This window comes from Accipiter gentilis, chromosome 22, assembly GCF_929443795.1.
Source record: "Accipiter gentilis chromosome 22, bAccGen1.1, whole genome shotgun sequence".
NCBI classification, from domain to species: domain Eukaryota; kingdom Metazoa; phylum Chordata; class Aves; order Accipitriformes; family Accipitridae; genus Astur; species Astur gentilis.
In genome coordinates this window covers 10,940,323-10,962,282 of record NC_064901.1, presented here as the reverse complement: position 1 = coordinate 10,962,282, position 21,960 = coordinate 10,940,323, and the positions used below count along the sequence as shown (strand labels likewise).

The following is a 21,960-nucleotide window of genomic DNA, read 5'->3' as shown; positions in this document are numbered from 1 at the left end:
CCATGCATATAAATAACAGCTGCAAATCACAATCTCTTATTCCAGCTCCTTGTAGTTTGCACTGACTTGCATAGACTTCTGAAATTTATACCAGCCTGTGAATCACTGTAAGGTTCTATCCAGAGCCTTCTGAAGATTCAGAGGAATTTCAAATAGGAAACCAACTCTTCTTTCCTCAACAATTTAGGACCTCATATTGTTCTGAATTGTTTTTGATGAGAGAGATTGTTTTCTCAGCAAAAATGCATTTGGCTTTTAGGGGTTTAATAATAGCTCCAAAATGAGAAATCTCAGTTACAGTTTTCTTTCAGATTTATCTTTTCAAATTTGTGGGTGCCATTTCTCTCACAGGAAGACTTAAAATATTCTCTATTAAGTTTATATGTTTTCTGATAGCTACACATATGCTGTCTGATTGAAGATTTTGATTATGAATATGTCTTGATGCAACTGTGGCCCTCAAAAAAAGTGGTGAAAATATAGTCATTTAAGTGCTAAAGAAAGATAGAGATTAGTTTCAGCTGTAGTGGTATTAAAGATATTGCCTTTAAAATGGATTAGCAAAATAAACAGTAGATGGAGGATCCATGAAGATACTATTTTGAAGCTGCACTTTGAAAAGCTACTCATAGTTAGGGAAGAACAGAAATTTCTTTTCCATCTTTAACCTTTACTCTGGCTTCAAGATCAAGTGCTTATATAATTATAGTAACTAGGTATAACAAGCTTTAAAAATTTAGCATAGTTGCACTCTGTTTTTCAACAGTAGTATACTGAAAGATTTGAGATGTTTTGGAATTATTTGAAATATTTTAAAAATTCATAGTGTTTTATTACAAGGGTTGAGGCATACAGATGTAAGATTTACTTAAAATCATAATTTTAACTCATGTAATAGTTAATCTGTTAATACGTATAGTTTCAAGAACTGTGTGTTTGCAATTAAAAATGTTTTATTAGTTTGAAAGAGATTCCTTACAGCACTCACTTAAAACAAGAGATTAAATTTCTGCTGTAGGTATAGATGCAGGTGAAACCTCCCTGTGGCATTGTACTAGGTGATGCCATAGTTGTAATTTTTGTTCCATTGTCTGTGACTATTTCAAGTTTTTGTTCCAGCTGGAAAAGCAACTATACCAAAGGCAGTGTTGCTCTGTGGAATTGAATCATGGGACTGAGAGTTCAGAAACTGTACACTTTGTCGGGTTTCTCCAGTTTACTATCTCGTAGTCAGTTTTTTAAAGTCAGCTGAACAAAGACACTTACATACTGTGACATTATTGTGGCAGAAGACACAGAGTTAGAGAACTCATAGTTTGTAGGTCCTGTTGCCACTTAGATTTGGGGAATGTCCAGAGATGTTTAGCCTGGACAGGTCTGATGCATATGTGTAAGCAAAACCTTAAGTACTGAGGGAAATTTACCGTGAAAACTTACACTCTCTTAGGACTTTGGGCAGGAATTTCAGGTGTGATAGTCTTTCACTTAGAGATCTAATTTCTGCTAAAGGCACGCTTGAGATCTATACTTTGCAATAATATTGTGTGTATTTCCATAGGTTAGCATTATGTGTTATTTAGGTTATTTAGGTTTCTAAACCTCAGGTGTCAGGAGGGTCAAACTGATAGAAATTGATGTTATTTGTGGGGTTGCATTTTAGCACATCAGAGTGTTTTGGGTTGTATGAGCAGTGCAGTGGTATTTCACAGAGATCATGCTGTCGGATCCATTAATTGTTCAAGAAGCACTTGGATATTGCAAGGCTCGGAGCTTCATCTTTACAGGACTTTTTGTTTACTTCTACTGTGATCCCATAAAAAGTTTTAAAACCAGTGTTACATCCTTTTTTTCAAACTGGGTGACTGCTCTCACTAGGCATAACAATTTTGACTTAACTGTGATATTTCAGAAGACTGCACTGCAGTACTCTGTCAGCTGCGAAGCAAATGACTCAGCTGTCCTGGAGACTAAATTCTGGTGTCCCCCCAGAATAATTTTAAGCTTTACTGACAGAGTGACTTCCAGGAGCTCTGGGTGATGCTGTGTATGTTTGTAAATAAACATTGTATTTAAGTCTCCAGAGCTATTAGTCACATACCCTTCAGGAACAACTTCCTGACTATTAAATCCTTACTATGAATTAAAATGCTTTTTAATATACTTGGATAAATTACAATTTAAAAAATATTTTTGAGGATGAATGCAACATGCATGAAAACAGTAATCTGATTAGGAATGTCACCTGCTGTGTTGCAAAACACATGGTGTTACTATTACTGGACTCATGTTATACATCGGTATGCATTGTTTTATTGGTAATTCAAACAGGCTGGACTGAAAGAGCTAAAGTGTAACTGGTCAAGGTGGGACGTGAAGGGTAGAAAGATCTTGTGACGCTCACTGAAAAAGCATCTGAGTATCTGTTTCACATACAAGACTTCCTTTGTAAACCTGGGCAAATTGTTTAATTGTACTAGGTCTCAGTCCTTTATCTGCACATTAGTATTATATTGCTGTCATTGTTCATTTTTCTTTCTGTGCAGTCTGAGAACTCTGGAATAGTGCCCGTTTGCATGCATGGAGAATGATTAATACCGTAATACACTATGTCGTTACTTGGGTAACTTCAGCACTAGAGAAAGTTATGCTCCTGTCTTTTCTGGGAGAGTTACTGAATAGAGTTCCTGTCTGGAGACGACAGGGTCATCTTTCCTCATCTTTTTCTTAGTCTCCAGACACCTGCCAATTCCATACTCCTTCAAATTAGTGAACAAGATACATTAGTGAGCCCGATGGAAGCCAGCAGTACTCCCTGCTCTTCCAGGTTTAGAGCGTCAGGTGAATGAAATGAGGCATGGTCCTTGCTTTCTCAGGAGAATGATAGTGTGATGTGAATGGGTTAAGGAGGATGGAACTACCAGAACATGAGAGATTCCTGTTTGGGAGACCGTTCAAGGCTGGGTACCATGTAGTGGGTGAGAGAAGAAAACATAGATTTAGCTGTACAGCAGTTTTAAAAAGCAAAGAAACCAACCTTGTAATCTGAAAACATCTGCTTGCTAAATGAAACAGGACTCCTGCATAGAATGTAGAGGTGATTATGTAGAGTTAATACTAATAAGAGGTTATAATCAAAGTTGTACAGCCTGACTTACTTGTGGGAATACCTTGCTTTTGAGTTTTAAGTGACAAAATTAATATAGAATTTTAACTCACAGATTTATAGTCTGATTCCTCTAAGGGCGTGTTTCTGTATCTGAGCTTGGAGGGAACTTCCAAACTGCAATGTTATGAAATTGTTTTGCTGATTTGTAGTATGTATCTCCCCTAGACAAAAATCAGTAGCTGTTTCTACCACATGTCATCACGAATGACTTTTCCTACACTGCTCACAGAGGTGCTCCTTTAAGCTGTCACTGCATTGCAGTAAGCCCCACCAACATCATTTTGACTGTCCAGCAAAATTGAAATTTTCATATAATGTCTAGATTTGTATTTTCTTCCTACTTTGCCTTTTTTTTTGTTATTTGTGATGTTTGTTACTTAATTATGTTATCTTGACCTCAGGCTGGATCAGCCTTTCATACTTTTATTCTGTACAGGTTGCTGAAGCACTTAAAAGTCTTCCTGTTGTCTCTATACTCTTCATTTTTTTGAATGAATTTACTTTAACCTATAACCCGAGTATACATAGTTTATAAAGACAGCATTGATAGTATGCTTGTGTTTATTTTTATTTCTGGAAGCGTATATGTATGTATACATACACAAACACACATATTGCAGAGGGACAGACTTGTTTCTTAAATGTCTCAAGGTGGACTATGGATTGTTTGTCTGTGGGCTTCCAGATCAAAATTCTCAGTGGTCACTGAGAGCCTCAATAGAGGTGTCTGTAAGACTTCAAAGAGCTTCCGTTCAGCATACAGAGAAGGCTTTAGAAGTCTAAAACTAAAAATCTGGAACGTTTGGAGTTGAATGAGTAACCTAGGCACCTTATTGCTGGAGTACTTTTGGTATATAGGAAATAGTTTTCACATTAGGGACTACTGCTCTTGGTCTGATAAGGTAGGGGTTTGCATTTAAAAACATGCATGGCTTGTTAAGACACTGTGAGGAAACTAAATGGTTCAACGCTAGAACAAATTCTGAGCACTGTGGAACGTTTCTGGAAACCAAATGATTACACAGCACATCCATATACTATGGAGGCCTCGTGAGTTATGAGATACGTGGTATAAGCAGGAGATTGGATTGTTGCACCATGTTTTTTGCCATATACTTATCTTAGACTGAAATAGTAAAACAGTTGTTTCCTGGTGACTTTTATTTCTGAGTTCAACAATGTTGTTGTTGCACCATTGTTACTGTATCCCTGACAGGGATGTACTAAACTTTTAAACAACTATATGTTTTACCTTTTAAAAAAGCAAATATGTACAGTTATACTGTAGTTTTGCTTTATAACAGCTAGAATTTGAGTTGGTTGAATGAGGCATTGTAAATTACATAGCACACTTGGTTTTGTGGAAGAAAGACAGCAGCCTAATTCTATTGAGATCTAATGTATGCATTTTATATATCTAGAGGTAAGTATTGTCCTTAGGTTCATCCATATTTTACCAGTTAGGACAGATAAACCCGATGCCTCTATGATAGAAAGAAACACCCTTAGCTTCGAGGGAAGAAAGAAGCCCTCTTCACTGTCTTAGCAACCTAAGGTTGATCAGAGCTGATACAGCAGATCAATGCCACTTTGAAATCTGTAACATGCTAAACTTCTACAACAGTTTAATTTCATGGCAAAAAAAATTCATGACTATATCGAAGGAAGAAATTGCAGTGACATTCCTGCTTTGGAAAATTGGGCATTAAAAGCCCTAAATTGTTAATAAGATTTTTCTTTCATTAAGGGGCAACCTGAGAACTGCTCCTATCAAGGTCAAATACCCAAAAACCAAGATTGGCAATGTTGAGACTAATCCACCAGCAGAAGAGGCTTCTGTTTACTTTATATGTGCCAGTTCCCTGACTCTGTGGAAAGGGGGTAATTATAATAATGACAATTGAACAGGATGGGATTCCTGTGAAGGCTGGGATGAGTATAGTAAATAATACATTAGCACTAACTGCAACTGTATTACTGAAAAATGTTTGATTTACTTTTTGTCATGTTGGGGTCATGCAACTAATGTGGCTTACAAATTTTGCAACTGTTCTGTGACAAATGCTCAGATAAGACACCCTTGATTTTATTTCCTGCTGTTTTAACTTTGTTATAATTTTCTTGGTAGATAAGTGAATTTTAGTCATGCTGAATTGGACTTTGACAAATGTTATCAAATACATATACTTTCTGGAATTATTAGATTGATCGCAGCCCTTGGACAAAGAGCACATAAAAAGAGAGATTTATAATAAGATATGTATATTTGGGACTTGTCCTCTGAAGACAGTTGCAGCAGTCTTCTGCTAGTGGGATGGAAAGGATTTGAATATTCCTTAAATGGATAGCTTACTAAACATTCGTCAAACATTTTCTTTCTGGGCCTTTCCCACATGTGAAGGAATCTGTCAGATCTTATTCTGTGTTTGAGGAAGTACCTGAAGAATCTCAGTCAAGTCTGTCTGCAGCTCACATTGTGTAAAGTTCCAGCTATCTTCTTTGTAACAGTAGCAAATCTGAAAGGTTATTTTCTTCCCGAATTTTGAAAAGGTAGCAATAAATTTGAATTCTGTAAATGAAATGTAGACATTAGGTAAAGACTGGATGATGGTGATTTTTCTTTGGTTACAAAATATTCATTCTCTCAACTGTATCCTTTAAAATGCCTGAGAAATTAAGAAAAAAATTCCTGGGCTGAAATACATTGTTTGCTTGCTTCCCATAATTGTTGAGCAAATTGCAGAAAAATTTTAAAAACCGTTTTACCTATGCAGTGAGTTGCAGAGTCTTCAGCAGGAAAAGTGTTATAGATTCATGTGATATAAATAAGAGGTGGCTGCATGTAGAAACTTCAAAGTTACTGTTTTGTAACTCCTCTCAGGAAAAATGGCTTTACGTACTAAGATTAAGTATAGCAATTGGAAAGCAATATCAAGAAAGCACCAGCTTTCTTGAAAAACAAAAATTCCTCTAAGATCAAAGTTAAGGAATAAAGCATTACAAAAGTCTGTTAATGTTGATTGTTTTAATGTGTTTGTCATAACTCTGAACATCCTGCAAATAAATTCAGGTTTATCTTCTTAAATATAAATATTTATAACACAAATGCATGTATATTTCACTTATAATCAAATACACATGAAGTTTCTATATGTATCCTGATTTTTGGTATTTCCCAATCAGTATGTAAGTTTTCATCCCTGATATGTTAATATTATTTATATGTGAGTGCTTATATATATTTCTCTCTGTATGGTAATACTAAAACTAAAGTTGAAATAATCAATGAATTAGCTTCCTTGTTATGCTACTCCTATAGTTTCTCAATAATTAGGCTAATGTTAGAACTAATACAAGTCTTATTCTAGACTTATGGAATTGCTTCTTTTTCCTCTTGCATTTTCCTTGGCACCTGTATGCAAGAAGTAAGTATAAGCTAATGTTAACGTTGTTGTACTTTCCCACGCAAAACAAGCACTGGTACTGCACAAATGCTCAGGAATATGGAACACCTTACCCTTTAATGTTTTCTTCTTTTCAATCCAGCTGGGTGGACCACTTAATTTAATTTTTTATTTACTGTATTTTTAAGAACCATAACAGAGATTCAGACTAAAGCAGATCTCAGAGTGACGTTTCTTCTGTGGGAATGAAAACAGGACTGTAATGCAAGCTAGAACGTTTTTGTTAGGCATCTAATCCACTGAATATTTTCTCAGTAAATTACAATAAATTTGTTATTTGTTCATCTCAAATTTTCCTTATAAAAATAGCAAATACAGACAGATTTGTGTTAAGCTGCTCATTGTTCAGTTATGAACTTGGACTGGGATTAGTTGCTTGAACCCTTCTACCGCTGCAGTACAGTATAATACAAGTCCTGATTTTGCCATTAATCACTGAGCAACTGACAGTAATGCATTCAGCAGCAACCCTGGCTACATGTTTCTTGTACTCACCATTCTCATCCAAAACAAATGGTATATGTGCAGCTCTGTACTGTTTGGAAGTGTTTGATGGAATCTTTTTTGTGTTATAAAATGTCCATAATGTTTTGTGAGCTTTCTAAAGACAGTGAAGTTTGAGAAGCCTGCCTTCCAATTAAAAGATAATGATCATGAGTTCTGTGATAATCCAGTTTTGTGTCCAAATTGGTTCTCTAGTCTCATGCTGATCTCCAAGAAAGCACCATTTCCCACATGGATGGGACTTTATGTGCATGACAGAAAGTTTCATTCTTCCCAAGGACAGGAGTTTTTATCCCTACCTATAAAAACTATGCCGGCCACAGGCTATTGAGGGTCAGGAAGATTTCAGCTAAGGTAGTGAAATTTTCATTGAAGATGTGTATTTGTCTAAATTAGAATGTGACTATTTCAAATGTAAATTTTGAAGCAGTGCAGACAAACTGTAGCTTCTTAAAATTAATCAAGTGTCTTTTTGAAACATGAACATATGTCATATCATTTCTGTTACAGTAATATGTATGTGTGCATATATTTCAGCTGTATATATGTATATATTTTATGATCAAATTTTATAAATCTTGGAGCATGAATTACTGAATTCACTGCAGTTGTGAGTTACTATTAGCACGAGTAATAAATGACCAGCTCCTCCTGAGATGGCTGGTTTTATAGATATTACATCCTTTGAGTAATGAGCTGTTCTTTACCTTGACACTTTTCATGTCTTAAATGCTTTTAATCACATACTGCTTATAGTACATTGATTACCTGAAAGAATGTTGAAGCTTTAATGATCCCTGTTTTGTCAGCGTAAGAACTTAGCAGTACTCATCATATGATGTTATTCAGTATGACAGTTACTCAGCTTATACTTCGGGGAAGATATCAAAGTTAATGTCTAGTTTGTAGTATAAGTAATCTTTCATGATTACCTGTTAGGGTGATTTGGGACTGCCATCACCCCAGTAGCTCCACTATATTCAGCTTTTCTAAAGGTTTTATATTTCAGTTTGTTAGTCTTTCTACTCTTCAATTGCAGTTGCTAGAACAATAAATGTGAATACTTTTTCTTCTCAGTCTTACAACTATACTACAAATAATAAAGTCTAAAATATAGCACCTCACATATATAGCAGAGAAATTGTCCTCTGATATTCTTCATCTGAAAGGAAATGCAGGAGAAGATTGTCGTGACTGCAGATTTATTGGACGTTTATGTGATATCTGTATGGTTATGCTAGTGTATAGTGCTAGGCTCTTCTTGCAATAACTTTAAAGCCAGGGAAGTGACTGCTGGATTGACAGGATGAAAGCAGTAATAATAAAAGAGGGGAAAAGAAGACAATGCGCACTTACAGTTGAGATGTTTAAAACTTGCTTATACTTCCTCCGGGTCATACAGATATAGAGGGAATGTGACTGGCCTGACAAGTTCAGAATTTTTGATCAGTTACTACTTAGCCTTCAGTGGAACACTTTCAGACCCTCATGACTTAATCCTCATCTGCGACATTTCTGCTTAGCTTCATTTCTCCGATTCTCAAAGTGACTAAGATATTATTATTTCTATGTAAACAGTGATAAATATGCCTATAGCACTTCATGAACAAATAAAACTAAATTTCTTCTTTCATATCTACCCTTTATGGTTAAAGCGTATGAACAGCTACTAATACACGGAGTCGTTAATGACAACATTTGAATGCTTCTCCGTTACCTTAGCTAGAACTGTATTTTTCTGTAAGCAGAAGTGCAAGATAGTAAGTGTTGCAGGAGGAAATCCTAAATGGGAAAAGTGAAGAATGTTGGCCCATGTCTTTTATTGGGAATTCTTTCTGTCATCTTCCTGCTATTACCAGCCCTTGGTCATTTCCGCTGGATTGATAAATATGTGCAGAAATATGGAAGAGCCACTAGCACTTCTGCTCTCAACTCCTATGATTTGTGACTTTGCTCAGAGTATGTCTGACTAACCATTTGGCTAAAATGGCAGCACTATCACAGCCATTTCAGCTGCTATCACTGTCAATCCGAGTGAAACTGAATGGGTGTAATTATGAGGTATTTTTAGGAAAGATACTTTATATAGACAGGACCTCTGAGGGCAATAAATTCTAGGGCATAGGGAAGGATGTGCAAGAACAATACTTTCCACTTTAAATTATATGTTTCAATGTCTAATTAGAAAGTTTCAGTGCTGACATCTGCTTTGTGTCATAGCAGGGAAATAGTACAGATTTTCATTCGCTTATTTTACAGATTTACTCTGTATTTTAATAGTATTTACACTTCACAGAACTAAAGCAAGAAAAATTTTACATCACCTTGCGTGCCTCATATATTGCAGACCAGTTATGCATCTAGAATAGAGTTATAAACTATGGTTGCAAACTAGGTTGCAAACAAATTTTGCCTAAGGCATGAACCATAAATTAAAGTAATAATCATCTCTGTAAGAGACAACTTTTCTCCACTGCTCTTTTAAAATAAAAAAGAAAGTAGGTCAGAGAAATTTAGGATATTTTAGAGTATGTACAGTATTGTATTGTTTGCCAGCACCTAATTTACAATTACAGAGCTACATGAATATTGAAATGATTCAGCTTCCCATTATAAATGTATGTGGCAGTTTGGTTGTTGATCAGTTTATGAAGTTAATGCAAATGAAACTGTCTTCCTGTCAGCATTTGAAATATATAATGCAGTCATGTTGTATATTCAGGGACAGGCCATTGACAGTCAATTAACAAGTTTGATTGGTATGTCAACTCATTCTTTTGAATTGTTAATAGTATGTTAATAGCATTCATTTCTTTGTGCAGTCCCATTTGCAGCTTCACAGTTACAGCTATTTTTTATGATTCTGAGTAACCTAAAATAGTGCCTTAATAATAGATTATTAAACACCTGTCTGGTGTAGCTTAGGGAGGTTTTTCTAGACTGGGAGTTTGCAGTGGATCCCTTTGATATTCAAATCAACAAATGATAGCCTTTTTATTCAAAACGTAAGTTCTTTTGATGGTTAGCTTGTTAAGAAATATTCAGCTCCAGTCTGACCTGATCTGGTTTCCCATGGAAAAGATCTGATGCTGTTTGAAGGTTCATAAATGGAATGCCAATGACAATTTGTTGTTGACGTTTTGCTGCCTCAGCCTTCAGATGCTGCTGGTTGATGTGCCGCTTTAGCTTCACCAAATAATGCTTGCAGGTAAATGATCTTCTGATTGATCAGATAGTTTCAAAGCAAAGAGTTCTCTTCTGTGGTCTGTAGTCATGGTTTTTAGGCTTGGAGGGGTACTTTAAAAGATGCATCAAAGTTGACAGATGAATCTCGAGGCAAGGAATGATGGGACACAGCAGAATTATGGGAATATTTTTTAGAGAATAACATATTAGTGAGAGTTTTGAAGACCTTCAAAGGTCTATCAAGCCAGCTCCCTATAGCAGATTTATTCCTACTTTAAAAAAAAATTTGAAATTGGGTACACTGGTTAACTCTCAATTTCCTGTGTTGGGAAGGTGTCGAGCTGATTTATTGTTCTCTGATGGTGTTTTAAAGGGCTTATTTCATTTGAATTTCACCATTATCTTGTTCTGCATCCAGAGCTGAGTCCTGCAAGGTGCAATTTCTGCTTCTACTAAATCTTGCACCAAATCAAAGCTTTATATCACCTTACAAGGTCAGGGTGTACAATGAATAACATTCCTTTACATAAACGTCCATGACACATGAGTTAACATTACAAACAACAAATAAAAATATCAGTTGAAATTACTCTGTTTCTTCACCTTTCTTCCTGTTACCTGTATTATTCTTTCATACCCTTCTTCATTCCCCATTAGTGCCCTTCCTGATTCTAACACAGCTATTATTCTGAAGAATGAGACTAGCTATTAGGAGTTCAAAACATACATCACAGAAATAGTTCATTTCTCTTTGGTTTGAGCATTTAATTATTCACTATCAGCATGTGATATTTTTCTGCAAAAACATGTGATTGTTTTTTGTTGAAGAGCTGTGAGATTTAACTCCTTCAGGCCTGAATGGCAGAAACCCTAAAGTTTGGAGTTAAAGGCTGTGAACAGTTATACTGCCAAACGGAAACTCTGGAGTGACACATTGAAAGATGCTGTCTGTTAACTGTACTTCACTGGACTTCATAATATGTAATTCTTGCTGGCTGAATTTAGGCCAAACTTTTTTAACAACAAAACCCAATCTTTTCGCAAAACCCTAAAACGTTACTTAAAACTGGTAAGTGAACAGTCAAGTCATGCAAGTTCAATCCTATATGTCATGTAAATAGAATGCAAAATTTATATGCGACAGTTCATCCTTGAAAATTTTGGCATTTTTGCATACTTTTCAAATACTGTTTAGCTGATAATTAGAAGCTCTTTCTGTTGGGCTGAACAAGCAAAACATTAGACATTCGTATTGTCATCCAAGGTCATATTTTCAATGACCTATAATTTTCCTAAGCTCAAAAAGCAAAATTAGATATTTAAACTCTTCTCAGCATAATCTGTAGACTTTGATACAGCCTCTGTTTTTGAAGAGGTACTCTATTGGTTATTTATAAAATTCAAATAAAAAGTTCAAAGATTTTCTGATAGTAATGTCATTGATATGTTTCTAATTCATCATTTCTGTGCTTAAGTAAGTTTTAACCATTATACTTCAAAGAGAACTTTCTGATCACATCTCACGTTCACATGAGGCTTCTGTATGTATTTTTATTTTATTTTCAAAAGTGTGATTAAATCTACCTTCCCAACATGATTTCCATTTTATCATCTCACTTCTTTTGAAGTAGCCTAAATATTTCACAAAAATTTTGTTCGTACAGGATCATCGGTCTTAAATGTTCAGCCGTGTAATGCTTATTCTGTGTTAGGTATCTTTCATATTGCTAAATGCTTAGTATTTCAAGAAGCTAGAAGGTATCAATGACCATCTCATAGCAGTTTGGAATACTTGGAATTTCAGTAGGTTGTTTCTTTTTGGATAATGTTGGATTGTCAAGGTAGAAATCGTAATCGGGAATGTATCAATTTTTATTTAACGTTCATTGTAAAGTTTTTTCAGATCCTTACTAATACTTTTTGTCATAGAGCGGGATCTTTCAATCCTATATTAACTTCTAGCATACTGATTAAACACTCATCAAAAAACAGAACGGAGTGTTGGTCCAAGAACATGATTTTATTTAGACAAACTAGGACAGTTCCAGTAGAAGACACTGAGAGATGTGCTTGCTGGACTGCCCATTGCCGCAACAGCACTGCCATTACTGGGCAAAAGAAAAATACCAAAGAAGGAATTTGAACCTGGATCTCAGCAATGTCGCAGCTGATTAACCTAATTGCTGGATTATTCCTTACTGCTTTCTGCCCCTCCCTTCCTCTTATTTACCCCCTTTTAGTTTCAACACTTTGCTTTGTACCCATTTTTATATCAGAGTGCTTGACTGTGCAATTAGTCTTTACTAGCCGGAATAAATACTTCTACTAATAATGCAGATAAAAAGGGCTAAGCGCATGGTAAATTTGCAAGCACTGGTTCTTGACCTCACTTTGTGATGTAAGATGGATAGAAACATGACGGCAGCTTGGTTAGCAGAACACAAGATATGTATTTTTATTAGTAATCTATCAGTTACTAATATATTGTCAACATACTGCAATTCCCAGTTGCCAACTTTTATCCTTTTAAACCATCTAGAAAATTCTATGAAAAGAAGTATTATAAGAGGACAATAAGGTGAATGTACCAAAAAAAATATATTAGAAAACCAGAAAAAATTAGGAAAATGTGTAATGCAAGATTATAACTCCATACCCACATGAATATGTATTACAGCACATAATATAATTGTAATATAGTTACAGTCCAATTATAACACAGAATTTAAATATAATTTGTTACAGAAACTTAATTTTTAAATGCTACAAGTTACCACTTAGGCAATAGGTAACTTCTTGTCATGAAGTGCTGCCGATCTAAGAGAAAATCTGCCCTCTGAAAGGTACATAGTAAAATCTGCCTGACTGCACATTTAGGAATTTAGTGATATTTTATATAGGGATGTTGTCTACACTGCAATTCTGATAAAAGGTCAGTGTACAACAAATAAAAGTTGTGAAAATGTGTTTGGATGAGCGTATTTAGTGTATTTCTGAGATTGGTGCTGTCTTTCTCTAATTTCCAATAATTTTATTTTGTTCTAACTGTTAGGAATCTTCAGATTTTAGGATAGGCAATTTCATGCCTGTAACAAGGGCATTATTTTTCTTGGATTGCACTTCATGAACATTGTATTTCAGATTATATGAGACGTATAATACATTGTTACTGTCAAATTACAAATTATTTACATTTATAGATTGGGCCATAGTGCTCAGAACGCAGAATTTTAACTATGGACACTTCCTGTACTGCTGGATTTTGCGGCTGATACCATGGGGTTCCTAATGCCTAAACTCATCTCTTTGTCAAGTTTGGTTTAATTGATGATGCAGAAAAGATAATATGACATTAGATTGGCCAAGAATATTAAGTATATTTGTGGATCTTTGTTGCAAGTTTCAGTTTCTATAAGTATAATCAGAACTTGACATATTTTTGCATTGGAAGTTGGGTCCCTAGAGAAAGGTATTATCTTACGTAAGAAAGTATTATCACTGCAATATGAATAAATAGGCAAAAGATTGTGTATATTGTGTACGTTATATTCTATATGCATTACTATTATGTATACTGTACATGTACGTCTAGTTGCACAAATAAGTCTCCTTGCATTTCCACTGGGAAATGGTGGGTACGTCTGTTTTAAATGGAACTTCTGCACTAAATAATCTTGTGACGTACATCGAAGTGTTTTAATGTTGATTATTATTTAGGTAGTCATAGATATAAGTAAAATGCATGTGAGACTGTGTATACGTAGAGGATAGGTAAAGTACAAAACCACACTATATGGCTAGAAGGAGAACTATCACTTTAGCTTAGTAATAGTGTTATTACAGTTAACTGTTTTCAGTTAACTGACTCTTGGTTTTATGCAACTGCTTCTTTCCTGTCTCCCAGTTATCGCAAACCAGTATCTTAAAGTAGCCAGTGACATTCATGAAAAGCATATTTTGAGAAAGAATGTTAAGCCAAGTGATGGCTGGGAACAAAATCTTTTCTGTAAGAATAGAATGTCACGGTGTTAATGTATTTCATACGCTGTGAATTACTGTCATGTGATGAACCGCTTTCACCTTTCAATACAGAGTATTTTCTCTGCCTAGCTGTCCCTCTTCTGTTTATAATTACACTAACCTATTTGACAGTTGGCATGATTAAGGATTGTAAAGACAGGTAGGAATGAAAAAAACCAACTCACTCTTCATAGGCTTTTATGACTGCAGTCTTGGTTCTCCTTGGATGCTGTATTCCAAAAAAGTGGTACAGCCTTAAGCAGTAGCACCCTTATTGTTAGTAGAAACTTGATCCTAGAAATTCGTACTGTGCCTTCTCGGACTGCTTTATCACTGCAGTGATAGTTTAACTGCTGATGTAGTTTACTGTAAGTGGACTTTCTGAGTAGAAACTTCAGTTAATGTGGGAAGGATATTATGAGATCCCTTTCTAATCAGATTGTATGTTTAAGGATAAAAAGTAGAGACAAAGTCTGTAATATAAATGCATATAGGTATATAAGGAACCACTTCATCTTTTTTCTTTATCGTCTTTTAGATATTGCATGTGTGGATACAATTACCTTGTAACCTCTCTCTCTTATTATATATGCTCTCCAGTCCCCTAGAACTGCAAGCGTAGATAGAGAAAGATGTAGAAATCGAGGAGGGAGGAATGTCATGTGAACATGCTAGCGACATCTTTTTTTAAAATACAGAACTGACAAAGAAAGAATGCTGATATATTATAAAGCTATCCTTATCAGAATAAATTTTGGATAATAGTCTTAAATAGCAAAACCACAAATGAACTGTGTGGGAACCCCAAATGAATGCCAACGTAACCTCATGTAAGGTTTAGACATTTTCCTGTTAACAGAGGGGAAAAAAAGTATTTTATGATTTTTTATATCTTTACCCTGGCAGATTAAAATGGTTTTCATACTTTGAATTCCACTATGCTGGCCTGTAAACTGAAAATGAGTGTTAATAATGAAATGTAAAAACTACTGGAAAAAAGTTCTTCATCAGGTCTGAATAAACATCTGAAACCTCGATATCACCTGTTCTTTTACAGCATTAATTTTGAAATATGGAAATCATACCTTTCCTAAAGGGTGCGGTACCAGTTTCTGACATTTTAGAAAATTTCACTCTTTCATTAGCCAAGGATAGGTGTTATTTACCTTGGAACAAGTATGTGGTAGATCTGATGAATTAGACCTGTTTCATGAGAACAGAGACTGTATCTCCTGTCCTATACTGAACTTGCTTCTAGTAAAGAGCAGTTATGATTTAATATAAACTGTTCAGCACTTCTGCAGTCAAGTTTTATCCGTTGTTATGAATATCTGTATTTCAAAATATTTTAGCCATATGTTCTGGCATGAGTTTTCATTTCTCCTAAGTTAAGTCTCATTTTCTTACTTCCTGCCTTTATTCAAACCTATCTGCGTCCATTTTTATTATTTCTACCGGTGCACATTCTAATTTAGTATCCTCTGTGGGTTTCATTATCATGCTGTTAATCCCTTCTTCCACTGACTTAATGAAGATGTTAAACAAAATCAGGCCTAATACCAGTCCCTGCGGCACCCCACTTCAGTACTTTGGCATTTTCATTACTCTCTCCTTACAGACTATCAGCTAGTTAACAGCATTTATAATTAGGAGAGTTAAAAATAATTTCCAAATATGCTGTATCAGATATTTTAAGAATACGGATGCATTGCAACCATTATCCTCCCTTATCTATGCATATATGATTAATTAAAAACCACAATCAACTGTGGTGGACATATTATGCATTTTCTGAAAATATGGTATCCATTGCTCAATAGTCCGTGTCCACATTGAGTCATTTGCATCACTTTACACTTTGAGATACTAATCTTTTCCACCTTGTTTTTCTGGACCCTGAATACACCTTTACTTTTCTTGGTAAATATTGATTTGATTAAGTCTCTCATTCCCCATCCGAACCCCAATTGTTCTGGAATAGACTAATCTTAGTTCTTCTTTTTCATTTGTTTTGTTTGGTGTCTTCATTCAAAGTGATATGAATAAGAAATGAGTAAATGATAATCAGTTTGGAGGTTTTACTCCATCTTTTAGATAAGGTATGTTCATAAAGCTGAGTGTTCTGCAATTTTTCACAGCTGGCAGATTTTGCTAATGTGGTTGTGTGAGAACTTGTGATTTTTTTTCAAAAGCCTGAGAGAAAATGGTAGGCTTTGTAAAAGTTGACAGATTAATAGTCGTGAAGACTAGAAGTCCACTGTCCGAAGGAAGGAATGCATCAAAGATTAATACTCTTGTTAGCTTGCTCATTTTCAAGTAGGGAGGCTGCTCTTTTTCTATTTAGGAAAAAAACATCCTTTAGGATGTGGAGAACAGTTTATCATGTATGGCAATTAAGTCTTTGAACTGTCTACTGTAATTTTCCATAAATGAACAATATGTACCTGCACACGGGGTGCCAGTACAGGACATTGGCCAAAATATGCATAATAAAAGAATATTTTACCTTCATTTTCTTCATTTCTTCTCTGTGTATTGGAGATTCCATGTAGACCAAAATGAGAGTCCTGGAAAAGACTTCAGACTAGCTGTCATGCCCCCATGGACATATTAGGTGGCAGGCCTTTTTCACCTGCTTTACTGGAACCTTTCCTAGATGTTTATAACTACAGTTGCTGACTCTAAAAGCTAGGTTTATTTTTGTTTTGTGTCTCATACTCCCTTGAAATGTGAATGACAGCTTTTGGGATGGGTTTTTTGTGAAAATTTCAGTTTCTGAATCTTTGTCTTCTGTAAATCAGAAGTATGTGGGTTTTATTTCCATCAGTTGTAGAACAGAATAAAACTGGTTTGGCATTGATCAAGATTTAAATATAACCAACACGTTGCCAAAAATATGTAAGCAAATATTACAATTTTCTGTAAAAGAACAGGCTTTTAAAAATGGTTTTCAAGCTGAAACTTTGATCTTACCTTCTCTTAAGCTTTCTGACCTGATTGTCCGTCTCAAGTCTGTGCATATAGCATTTTGTTAAACTTCAAGGTACTATAGACGTTCAGGAATGTATTATATGAGATTGCCTGCTGTAAATCCAGCACAGTCTAAAGGGTCAATTTGAATTATTTGATTTTTAGAGGATTGCAGAGGTGTTTACAGTTGGGCAGCATAAGTTATGAATAGGAGGTATTCAGATGTACTGTTTTGATGTTGATTTAGTATTCATAACAATTACTATTGTGGCTTCTTCAGGTGCATTGTCGAGTTAGTAGCCTTTTTAAAGAACTGCCAGTTTTTGTGCTGCTCAGTGTATGCACACTGCATGACGTGATACTTCTCATTGGCATAATTTCCAGTTAGGAAATGCACAAAAGTTTTAGGTGTGTTGCTAGTGTTATGACACTGTGCTCAGTGTCAAATATGACTTTGTGGGATGGTGTATCTTAATTTTGCTAAAATGTCCTGTGAATTTTCAACCCACAAATATATAAGTTCAAAGAGAAAGATTTAAATCACACTTTGATAAAACAAACTTTAATAGTGAAGAATAATGCAAAAAGATGAGTGTTTTGTAGTCTTGTAGCTTAGGTGATCAAATACATTTTGAAACATATGAAGCACCATTCCAAAATTAGGATTACCAAACTGGAGTCACGGCATTTGAAAACTGAGTTATAAATTGCTGAAAATTGTGGAGAAGTTACAGCTATTTCAATAAGATAGCAATAATATGCTAGTGATTAATTATACTTTTTTGACCTAACTAGGAAAAAATATTATTTTATTTAAAGGGAAGTTCTGGGTATGATATGCAAGCATTTTACTAAGTTATACGTGGATTCTTATAAGTGTCAGGTTTTTTTAGTCAAAGATAATCATAATGTTTTATTTTTCATTTAGAAATATATCCATGTTTTAGCTACTGATAACTGTACAATTTTCTCAAAAGAAAGCCTGTGTCAAACTAAACTATGTGTGATAACTAATTTATGGAATTTTTAGACTACAGATTTGTAACAGTTCAAGAAAAACGTGAATTGTATTGAAGATTGTGGTATATTAGAACTACGTTAGTCAGATACAATTTGTGTTCATAGTGTGAACTCAAAGCTTTTCAGTTACTGTTGTCTAAAGGGAACCTTTAAAACTTTATTCACACGAGGTAGCTGAAGAAAAGATTTCACATTGCAAAAAGCAATTTTACCATCATTAGCTAAAATAAGAGGGCCCTAGGAAGCAAGGATTATCATGTATTAAATAAAAAGTTCACCACCTTACAGCTTTAATCCCGTTAGAAAAGATGATTTCTATCTAACTTAATCAGCCAGAGGTCTTTATTGCCTGGAGTATTAATTGATTTAGGTCTTCATTAAGGTCACAGGTACACATGGCAGACCAGAGGCAGCCTATTAGCACGTTGTCAGTTATGCTTATTTACATTGACTGAACATAATGGTGGGTTATTTCACTGTTAGGTCAGGGGGTCACTGAATCTTTTGTGCACCCTGACCTGTTAAAGGGCAGCAGTCACTCAGACACCAGACTGCATTCGTAAGAAAGATTTGGCTGATTGCATATTGACTCCATCCTTTCCAAGAAATATGCGTTTGTTCATATGGTGCAACTATTAATGTTGGCCTAAATACCTGTGGGTGAATGGTTGAAATCTCCATTAGAAGTTCCCTGCAGTTTTTGCATTATGTCAGTTAATCACTGGCAAGTTTTACTAATACCAGCGGGAAAAGTTTCATAAAGTTTCCATAGTTGCTGTTGGCCTTTAATTAAAACAAACAACTCAGTGCATATATACGTACCCTATTATTTATGTTTCTTTCAAAGTAGCAATAATTATAGTTTTCTCTTGGTCAATAGTAGCTTAAGTTAGTGCTCATGTCCCATTAAGTCTGTTTTTCTCATTGTTTCTTTTAGTGAATTATATTTTGTGGAAGATATGTGTGTCCTTTTGGTAACATAATACTGTTAAAAACTTCTTCCTGGGATAGAACAGTTCCAAGTGTCAACAAGGGTTCTTCTGATTTTTTATTTCCATGGTACCGTAGATACTTTCCTTCTGCTTTCCTAAAAAGTGAATGCAGCTTAGAAAAAAAAAAAAAAAGATTAACTAAAATAATAATTTACTACTATATTCTTCTCTCTGTATTAGCTGTGATCTAGCTGTATGTTATACTTAATTCCTGTAGCACAGCTACACTGAAAAGTAGTAATTCTCAAATAAGACCTTAGCATTCCTATCTGTTAAGAGTATGGATTGCTTACTGAGGTTCTGATTATCCACTGAATTCCCTTGATTATTTACAGTTGTGCTAACTGAGCAAAACAGCTGCTAAACTATTGTGTTAGCTTATTAAGACTCACCTTTCATTTAACTTGCAGTGATACAGATGGAAATAAAAAGGGAAGAAATGAGGAATCGCATGATTCCCCATTTATAAACTGCTTACTGCTGTGGAGCTATACTGGAAATAAATTGGTACAAGTGAGCATCTCGGCAGTACAAGGGGTTTTTTTCGTTTTGGTTTGTCAAATGTTTAATGACACTTTAGCACTGGAAATATGTCCGTGGGCTGCAGTGAAAATTAAATCATCTGTATAAGCTGAGACATCTAGTGTATAAATACACATCCATTATATTGTAGTTTTGTTTCTGTGCTGAGTTTACTGGATATGCGAGTCCTCTACACTTGATACACTGTGAATGTATAGCCTGGAAGATCTTCTGTTATCCTTGTAGATGCTCCAAAAAGATAAACTGTTGCAAGGTTCTAGCAGGGTTTTACAGACTACTTTCACAACACAAGGACTGACACCATACATTGTGACATCTCCCGTTGTAAGATTTCAGTACTGTGAACAAGATATTATGATGTCTTCCCTGTTTTAAATGCTTTTTACTCTGCTAACAATTTTCTGTGTAATGCTTCAAACATTCTAAAGACAACCTCTTGAAATCTGCTAAAACAGTGTTTGTACTGGTTTGCTGCTTTGCCCCTGCTGATTGTTTATTTATGCTTGCTTCTCATGACCAAGTCACTGGGAAAGAGAAGAGGAACATCCCTCCTCCTTCCCTTATCTTAAATTAAGTCCCCCTGAAATGCAGTTGCTGCAAACCTGTGGCCATGTTTTGACCTTCTTTCCCCTCTTTCCCCCTTGCATCCACCCTTCTATAACATGGTGGCATGTTAGGAACACTGTTTTTCTATTAATTATGTCTTAAGATACAAACAAGTATGTTAGGAACAGAGGGATTTTAAATTGTTTTTTAAAGAACTCTGCAAAATTCCCACTGAAACTGAGCCAAAAGTGGTGCCAATTTTGCTCAAATCTTTCAGAGATTTTTTTTGACCTTGCTTATGACCAGTGGGGCTAATTGTATCAGAACTATCCAGGATACTTTAAGAAAGTGCTATCTCGGTCCGTATTTCAAAACACTGACAGATATTTTATCGTTAATTAGTATTCATATTATGTCTCAAACAATCTGTTCAAGAATAGGGGAAGTGAACTGGTTGAACAGCTCTTCTGTCTACCTAATAATTAACATGGGTGATGCATGGAAAGCCAGCAGCCCAACAGGAAAAAAAGGAAGAAATATTGCCAGTGTGATTTTTTTCTGTAGAAGTATAAAATACCTGTATTGGAGTTTTTGACTAATGCATGGATTTCATTTTGCAGAGGTGAAAATGAATGGCTTGCTTTAAAAACAAACTTGTGCCCCTCTGAATCATATCTTCCTGAATTTGTTTCTCATCTTGTCAGTATGCCACTTGGTAGCTGGCTGGACTCCCTTGTTCAATGGCACATATTTTAAAATAGCACTGTAAAAAAAAAAAAGACCATTTGTTCCTATAAACCAAAGTATTACTTGCATATTTTTTTTTCCAAATTCAGGATTATATATAGCATTATCAAAACAATATTTCAGATATTTTAAACAATTTAAATAGTTGATGGGTGTCAGTTGATATATTAAGTTTCCTCTCTGCCTCCTCCCCCTCTTCAGCTGCTAATCATAGAACTTGTATGCCAAATTGTATAAGATACTCTTCCAATAGTTACATGTGTGAGTCTTTTGTGAGACACAGACAGTTATGAGGACAGATTTGGAGTTGCATATGGGTCTGTCACATGGTTTGATTGCTATGTCTTCTAGGACACAGATTTCTTTTTTAATTATTCTTAATTCTGAGGAATTTTTACAGTTCATACAGTAAGTTCTGCAAAATTCTTCCTAAAGATTCCTTACATAGTCCATTTTCCCTCTCTTTACTCCTAGCAAAATGCTTTCTGTGCTGACTTCAAAGCTGCTTACGCCCACCTTACTTCCCACTTCTATACTTAGTTTTCTTTTGATATTGAATAAAATTTACTGCTTCACTGATCAGGAAATGTACAGACATCCTAGAGAAGTGCAGCATAAGAGGATGAAAAGTTTTGATATTTACATTAAGATTTTATAATAAATCTTTGAGATGTCTAAATAGCAAGAATAAATGTTTCCGTTGCTGGCTGCTGTTAAAAAAAGTAGGTCTTCAGAGTGTTGCCAGGAAGACTTTGGAAAATCAGCCCAAAGTAACTTCATTGCAGACTTAAAACATATATTG

The 21,960-nt window shown here is 35.1% G+C and overlaps 1 protein-coding gene across 2 annotated transcripts in view; it reads left to right on the top strand.

Annotated features, from left to right (window-relative positions):
- DPH6 (diphthamine biosynthesis 6) overlaps positions 1-21,960 on the top strand; it is a 215,357-nt gene that overhangs the window by 125,583 nt on the left and 67,814 nt on the right. The gene's annotated exons all lie outside the window — the stretch shown is intronic.